The sequence below is a fragment of the Neodiprion fabricii genome, chromosome 6, assembly GCF_021155785.1.
Source record: "Neodiprion fabricii isolate iyNeoFabr1 chromosome 6, iyNeoFabr1.1, whole genome shotgun sequence".
NCBI lineage: Eukaryota > Metazoa > Arthropoda > Insecta > Hymenoptera > Diprionidae > Neodiprion > Neodiprion fabricii.
This window is the reverse complement of record NC_060244.1, coordinates 14915857-14924910: the sequence shown is the minus strand read 5'-3', so window position 1 is coordinate 14924910 and position 9054 is coordinate 14915857. Positions and strand designations below refer to the sequence as shown.

General features: G+C 15.8%; 1 pseudogene; it reads left to right on the top strand.

Moving 5' to 3' along the window:
* Positions 1 to 1509: 1509 nt before the first annotated feature.
* LOC124184267 lies at positions 1510 to 2687 on the top strand (annotated as a pseudogene).
* Positions 2688 to 9054: the final 6367 nt, after the last annotated feature.

Below are 9054 nucleotides of genomic sequence, written 5' to 3'. Positions count from 1 at the left end.
GAAAAAATATAATTTAAATTTTTAAATTCAAAAAATAAATAAATAATTCTTAATAATAAAGGTAAAGAAGCAAATAAAGTATAAAATAATAAATAAATACCTGCTTGAACCCGATCCAATTGATTACCTCAACCTAAAATTAAACAAAAAGTAGGAATTAATCTACATTCAAAAAAAAGATAAAATAAAAAAAAATTATTTACAGTAAAAGTCAAAAATAAAAATAAAATTAAAAAAAATATTAATAAAATAAAATAATTTAAATAAATTTTTAATTCATAAATAAAATATCTTGATATAATTATTAATGCTCCAATTCATAAAGTTAATAAAACTAAACCAAAAGATAAATTATCACAACCCAAAAAAATATTTATACTCTTAAATTCAAATCTATAATTTCCAGAAAATATAAAAAGAAATCTTAAAAAAAATAAATTAAACTGAAAAAATCAAAAATTATTTTTTGAAACTATAATTAAAAATAATAAATAAAAATAAAACTTTATCATTAAAAAATATTTAAAACTTGAAAATAATCATTACCATGTAAACGAATTATATAAATCAAAATAGATAAACCCAAAACTCCTTCACAAACTCTAAAAATTAAAAAAATTATAATAAAATATATCTCTAATATATATATATTTAAAAATAAAATTAATATTAAATATAATATTAAAATAATAAATTCAATTCTTAATAAAACTATCAATAAATGAAACCGATTTAATCTTAAACTTAAAAATCTAATTAAAAATATAAAATAAATAAAATAATAAAAATCTATTAAAATAATAAATTATATATATATATATATATATATATATAATATATAAATATATAATTTCAAAAAAAAGAAAAAATTTCCTATCATTAATCTCCAAAATTAATATTTTAATAAACTATTTTTTGAAATTTTAATATTAAATATAGTTTTAATAGTTTATTTAAAATATTGATTTTGTAAATCAAAGAAAAATTTTTTTTTTAAAACTAATTAATATAAATTTATTTTAATTAATTAATTATAAAAATTTTCATACTACTTATATTAATTAATACTATAATAATATATTTAACAAAAACCCCATTTACAATAGGATTAATTTTACTAATCCAAACATCTTTAATTTCTGCAACATCAGGAATATTAAATATAAGATTTTGATATTCATATATAATTTTTTTAATTTTTTTAGGAAGATTATTAATTATTTTTATTTATGTATCAAGATTAATCTCAAACGTAAAATTTCTTTTTAATAAGTGAATAATAATAAACATTATCATAATTATTTTAATATTCATATTAATAATTAATTATAATAAAATAAATTTTACATTTGAAGATATAATAAAATTATCTTATATTGAACTAAATAAAAATATATTAACTAAAATATCATTAAACAAATTATTTAATAAACCAAATTTTATTATTTCATTTATAATAATAAATTATTTATTTATTACACTAATTATTGTTGTAAAAATTTCTAATATCAATTTAGGATCTTTACGGAAAACTTTTTAATGTTACCTTTACGTTTAAAAAATATTTTATTAAAAATCATAAATGGATCATTAGTAGATTTACCAACACCATCAAATATTACAACAATATGAAATTTTGGTTCATTATTGGGATTATGTTTAGTAACCCAATTAATTACAGGTATTTTTTTAGCTATACATTATACCCCTAATATTCAAATAGCATTTGATAGAATTATCCATATTTACCGAGATATTAATAATGGTTGAATAATTAAAAATTTACATGCAAATGGTGCTTCCATATTTTTTATCTGTATATATTTACATATTGGACGAGGAATATTTTTTGGATCATTTAACTTTAAACCTACTTGAATTACAGGAACAACAATATTATTATTAACTATAGCAGCCGCATTTTTAGGATATGTTTTACCTTGAGGACAAATATCTTTTTGAGGAGCTACTGTAATTACTAACCTTCTATCAGCAATCCCATATTTAGGAGAATTCTTAGTACAATGATTATGAGGAGGATTTTCTATTAATAATGCTACACTAACACGATTTTTTACTCTTCATTTTATTATTCCTTTTATTATTGTTATAATAACAATTATTCATTTAATATTTCTACATAACACAGGGTCAAGAAACCCTTTAGGGACTAATAGTGATATTGATAAATTACCATTTCAACCTTATTTTTTATTAAAAGATATATTAGGATTTATTTTAATATACTTTATCTTAATTTATATTATTTTAATAAATCCTAATATATTAAGAGACCCAGATAATTTTACCCCTGCTAATCCTATAATTACCCCCCCTCATATTAAACCTGAATGATATTTTTTATTTGCATATGCAATCCTACGATCTATCCCTAATAAATTAGGGGGTGTAATTCTTCTTTTAATGTCTATTTTAGTATTATTAATTATACCTTTTTATAAAATAATAAATTTCAAAGGATTAAATTTTTACCCATTTAGACAATTTCTATTTTGAATATTTATTAGAATTGTATTAATACTAACATGAATTGGAATAAGACCTGTAGAAAATCCATTTATTATTGTTGGACAAATATTAACATTAGTATACTTCTTTTATTTTTTAATTTATCCTACACTAACAAAAATGTGAGATATTTTATTAAATTAAATTAAACCAACAAATCAATGAACTTGAATAAGTTTATGTCTTGAAAACATAATATAAAAGTTTTAAATCTTTTATTGATTTAAACTTAAATAATTAAATTTTTTATATAATTTATAATAAAAAACAATAAAATATAAATTTTAAACCCATAAATAAAATTAAATAATTTAATGAAACAGGTAAAATTTTTTTTCAAGCCATTATCATCAATTTATCATAACGTAAACGAGGAAAAGTTCCTCGAATCAAAATAAATAAAAATCTAATAAAAATAATTATTAAATAAAAAATTAAATTATATAAATCACCTCCTAAAAATATCAAAACAAATAATATACTTATAAATAAAATTCTTGAATATTCAGATAAAAAAATTAATGAAAACCCTACACCTCTATACTCAATATTAAACCCAGAAACCAATTCAGACTCCCCCTCAGAAAAATCAAAAGGTGTTCGATTTGTTTCAGCTAAACAAATAATAAATCAAACTAAATTTAAAGGAAAAGTTAAAAAAATAAATCAAATAAATTCTTGATATAAACTAAATAAAGTTATAGAATAACCTTCAATTAAAAATAAAATTGATAAAATAATTATAACTAAACTAACTTCAGAAGAAATTGTTTGAGCAACAGTACGTAATATACCCAAAAAAGAATATTTAGAATTTGAAGATCATGCAGAAATCATAATAGGATACACTCCTGTACCTAAACAACATAAAAAGAAAATTAAACTAAAATCAAATGAATAAAAATTAGTAACATAAGGTATTGTTATTCAACAAATCAATATTAATATTAATATAATTAAAGGAGATAAAAAATAAGGAAAAAAATTTGATATTAAAGGGACAGAAAACTCCTTAGAAAATAATTTAATAGCATCAGAAAATGGCTGTAAAATACCAACGATTCTAACTTTATTAGGACCTTTACGAATTTGAATTAAACCTAAAACTTTACGCTCTAAAAGAGTTAAAAAAGCTACACTAACTAATACTATAATAAGTAAAATTAATCTTCTCAAAAAAACTATAATCAATTCATTAATATAAATTACTAAATGTATAATAAAATATACATAAATAAATTCTAAATTTATTACATTTATCTGCCAAAATAGTTAAAAAAATTAATAAGATTCATTTTAAATAAAATTATAATAATTCAAAATTATGGTCCTCTCGTACTAAAAATTTTTAATAAAATTAAGGATAGAAACCAACCTGGCTTAAACCGGTTTGAACTCAGATCATGTAAAATTTTAAAGGTCGAACAGACCTAAATTTTCAAGCTTCTACACCCAAAATAAATTTTAATCCAACATCGAGGTCGCAATTTTTAATGTCAATAAGAACTTTAAAAAAAATAACGCTGTTATCCCTAAGGTAATTTAATCTAATAATCTAAAACATAGGATCAAAAATTCATTAATTAATGTAAAACAAAATAAAAAGTTTATTAAATTTAATTATCACCCCAACAAAATAATTATATTTATTTAATAAAAATAAATTAATTAATTAATAAAATAAATTTAATTATAAAACTCTATAGGGTCTTCTCGTCCTCTAATAAAATTTAAGCTTTTTAACTCAAAAATTAAATTCAATAATTAATAATTATGAGACAGTCTTAATCTCGTCAAATCATTCATTCCAGTCCTAAATTAAAGAACAAATTATTATGCTACCTTTGCACAGTTAGAATACTGCGGCTATTTAAAATTTTCACTGAGCAGATTAGACTTTTTATATTTTATCAAAAAGACATGTTTTTGTTAAACAGGCGAATTAATTTTTTGCCGAATTCCTTATAATTAACTATCATATAAATTTATATTTATAAATAATTATAATATTTACTAATTTAATCATCATTTGAATTAAATAATTATTAATTAAATTATTTTAATAAAAAATTAAATTAAAACTAAAATTTATATATATATATATATATATATATATAATTTATAAAATTATTACAATTTTCAAATTAAAACTAATTCTAAGCCTAAAATATAATTATATAATTTAAAACTAATTATGAAATTAAGAATTAAAGCTAATCCCTTAAAACTTTTATATCAAAAATAATTATTTTTATTAATTAAAATAATTAATAATGATATTTAAATTAAATTTATTTATCAAAAAACTAGATGACTTAAAAAACGAAAAACATTTCATTTCTATTTAAAAATTAAAAATAATTTAAAATTAAATAGATCTTTTTAATTCGAGAAAAATATTAATTTATATAATTTTTTTAATTAACCCTGATACACAAGGTACAATAAATAAAATATACTTTTTTAAAAATTTCATTTTTCAAAATATTTCAAATTTCTATCAATATACAATTAAACTATAATTTAAATTATTTTTTCTTTTAACAATACTAAAATTATAAATTTAATAAGAATATTTTTATTAATAAAAAAATTTTAAGTATAAAAAATATAATTTATTAATTTCAAATTAAGTTGAATTAAACAACTATTTAATTTATTGTAAATAAAAAAATCCTTCTAAGTAATTTGAATTCTAAATACACTTTCCAGTATATTTACTTTGTTACGACTTACCCCATTTTATAATGAGAGTGACGGGCGATTTGTACATATTTAATTCTTAATTCAAATAAATATAATTTTAAATTTTACTATTAAGTCCAATTTTAAATAAATATTTCAATTTAATGTCCAAAAATAAAATTTTTATTGTAATTCATTTAAACTTTAATATAAGCTACATCTTGATCTGAAATAAAATTTATATAAAATTTAATGAAAATTAATAATTTTAAAAAAATATTCTGTTAACGAAAATAAATAAACTCAATTAATTAAAGTAAGATTTATCGCGGATTATCGTTTAATAAACAAATTCCCCTAATTAGTTTTAAATACAGCCAATTTTTTTAATTTTAAAGAACATAACTATTAATTATTAAAATATAATATTAACATCTAAAATAATAGGGTATCTAATCCTAGTTTAAATCTTAGATTTCATAAAAATATATATATATATATATATATATAATCAAAAAATTTTATTTCACCATAAAATTATTTTTAATTAAATATAAATAAATTAATACAATTTATTAATTAAAAATATTAATTTGTATAAAACGTTTAACCGCTACTGCTGGCACAATTTTTTTGTCTATACTTTTATATTATTTATAATTCTAAATTTCTTTAATTATTAAAATTAAATGCTGCAAAGAAATTATTTCTAATAAATTAAAAAAATACATGCAAAAAAAATAATAATACTAATATAAAAACCAAAATCAAACTTTAATAAAAATAAATAAGAATTATAATATATATATATATATATATTATTTAGTGTAATAAGCACAAAGATTTTTGAAATCTTTAGATACAGTTTGATTCTATTATTAATAAAATAAGATTAAAAAACAAATTTTTATTTAAAACTTTGAAGGTTATTAGTTTAATTAACTTAAAATCTTAATTTTATAGTTAAATATATAACATTAAACTGCAAATTTAAAATTATAAAAATTATAAAAATTTTTCAAAATTATATATTAAAATATAATATAATAAAATAAATTATTAATATAATAAAAATATTAAATAAAATAATTATAAAAAAATTAAAATTAAATATAAAATTATTTAAATTTAATTGAAATATTAATTTTGAATATAATAAAACAGGTAAAATTAAATTTATATAATAAAATAAAACAATTAATGTAAAAATAATAAACATCAAACATTCAATAAAAAATTTATTATTTACTATTAAAATAAAAACAAAAAACTTTGGAATAAAACCAAATATAGGTGGAATACCAGCTATTGATATAAATATTATTATAACTATAAACTTCATAAAATATCTTATATTATTAAATTTATAAACTTGATTAAAATAATTTATATTAAAGTAACTAAAAAAAATACAAATTATTAAATTATTTAAAGAATAAATTATTAAATGAATTAATAAAATATAAAAATCAATTAATATTGACATAAATATCCAAGATATATGATTAATAGAAGAATAAGCTATGATCAAATTTAATGAAATTTGATTTAATCCCAATAATGAACCAATAAATCCAGACAGAATTATTGATATATAAATAATTAAACTATTATTTATATTAATTAAAATAAATGAAGGAGCAATTTTTTGAATAGTTAAAATAAAAAAACAATTTAATCATCTAATATTATTAATAATCTTAACCAACCATCAATGAAATGGCCTAGCTACTAATTTTAAAATTAATCTAATTTGTAGTAAAATTATAAAAAAATTTATATTCATAAAAATTGAACTCATTTTTATTATTAAAATTCTTATAAATAAAAAAGAAGAAGCCCCAACTTGAATAATATAATATATCATTGAAGAATTATAAAATTTAGACAATTTATTTCTACTATTTATTAATAAAGGAATAAATGATAATAAATTTACTTCCATACCTATCCAAGTACCAATCCATGATGAAGAATGAATAAAAAAAATAAAAATATTTATTTAAACTAATTAATTGTATAAATTTTTTAAAAAAAATTAAATTTATCATTAAAAATTATAATAATTTATAATATTAAATATAAAAGTAATTACAATATTACATAATTTATTCTATCAGAATAACCCTTTTTCAGGCATTTTATATAAAAAGAAAAAAATTAAAATTTTTATCTATGAGATATGAACCCATTAGCTTAATTAGCTTATCTTTTTATGAATTAATTTGATAGAATATAAATGGAAGTGATGAAGTTGAATAATTTAATAAAAATAAAAAATGATTTATTTAAATAAATTATTTTTCTTAAATTAAAGAATAATTAATTTTTAAAAATTAAAAATATGAAATTAAATAAATAATCATTTATCTATCTGTATGTTTTCTTAAAAGTTCATAATAAGTTCTAATCCATTGTATAAATGTTCCAAACTACAAATCATCAAGTAAATTAGATGGCATTTTCTTAATGAATAATATTTTTATTTTAATTAATATGTGAGCAAATAATTGAAAAATATATAGGATTTTTCTAATAATTATATATAATTTTGAAAAATTTAATTAATGTGAAAAAAAAATTTTTTTTTAAATTTCTCTTTTTTTTAAGAGATAATTAAAAATTATAATATATATATATACATAAATAATATATATATATATATATATATATATATATATATATACATAAATAATATACATAAATATTATACATATACTTATACATATACATTAATATAATAGAATATAAATGGAGGTAATTAAGTTAAATAATTTGATAAAAATGAAAAATGATTTATTTAAATAAATTATTTTTCTTAAATTAAAGAATAATTAATTTTTAAAAATGAAAAATATGAAATTAAATAAATAATCATTTATCTATCTGTATGTTTTCTTAAAAGTTCATAATAAGTTCTAATCCATTGTATAAATGTTCCAAACTACAAATCATCAAGTAAATTAGATGGCATTTTCTTAATGAATAATATTTTTATTTTAATTAATATGTGAGCAGATAATTAAAAAATATATAGGATTTTTCTAATAATTATATATAATTTTGAAAAATTCAATTAATGTGAAAAAAAATTTTTTTTTTAAATTTCTCTTTTTTTTGCGAGATAATTAAAAATTATAATATATATATATACATAAATAATATATATATATATATATATATATATATATATATATATATATATATATATATATATATACACATAAAATAATATATATATATATATATATATACATAAATAATATACATATACTTATACATATACATTAATATAATAGAATATAAATGGAGGTAATTAAGTTAAATAATTTAATAAAAATAATAAATGATTTATTTAAATAAATTATTTTTCTTAAATTAAAGAATAATTAATTTTTAAAAATTAAAAATATGAAATTAAACAAATAATCATTTATCTATCTGTATGTTTTCTTAAAAGTTCATAATAAGTTCTAATCCATTGTATAAATGTTCCAAACTACAAATCATCAAGTAAATTAGATGGCATTTTCTTAATGAATAATATTCTTATTTTAATTAATATGTGAGCAAATAATTAAAAAATATATAGGATTTTTCTAATAATTATATATAATTTTGAAAAATTTAATTAATGTAAAAAAAAAATTTTTTTTCAAATTTCTCTTTTTTTTAAGAGATAATTAAAAATTATAATATATATATATATATATATATATATATATATATATATATATATATATATACGCACATAAAATAATATACATAAAATAATATACATAAAATAATATAAATAAATAATATATATATTTAAGTTATAAGCGTGACTCTTATAACTTA